The sequence below is a fragment of the Choristoneura fumiferana genome, chromosome 23 (genome assembly GCF_025370935.1).
Source record: "Choristoneura fumiferana chromosome 23, NRCan_CFum_1, whole genome shotgun sequence".
In the NCBI taxonomy this organism is placed as follows: domain Eukaryota; kingdom Metazoa; phylum Arthropoda; class Insecta; order Lepidoptera; family Tortricidae; genus Choristoneura; species Choristoneura fumiferana.
The window spans coordinates 11,228,388-11,228,618 of NC_133494.1; the positions used below are offsets into that span (position 1 = coordinate 11,228,388).

At 40.3% G+C, this 231-nt stretch overlaps 1 protein-coding gene across 3 annotated transcripts in view; it reads right to left on the reverse strand.

Moving 5' to 3' along the window:
- Positions 1 to 231, reverse strand: part of LOC141441291 (transcription factor hamlet-like) — a 165,330-nt gene that overhangs the window by 108,645 nt on the left and 56,454 nt on the right. The window lies entirely within an intron of this gene.

The following is a 231-nucleotide window of genomic DNA, read 5'->3' on the forward strand; positions in this document are numbered from 1 at the left end:
GCGTGCAAAAATATCTGACACGTTCTCCGGCCAGAAATAGAGTCGTATCAGATATTATGCACGCTTGTTGTGTCAGATACTGGTGCTGGTGACTGTACGACACTTACAAATTACTTCAGGTGGGACTGATCCATATCGCATAATTTATTATGCATGGATCTCTAAATAACTTTTACAGCGCTATGTAATTCTCGTGTAGATATTTGCTTAATACTAACTGTTGCCCGTGAC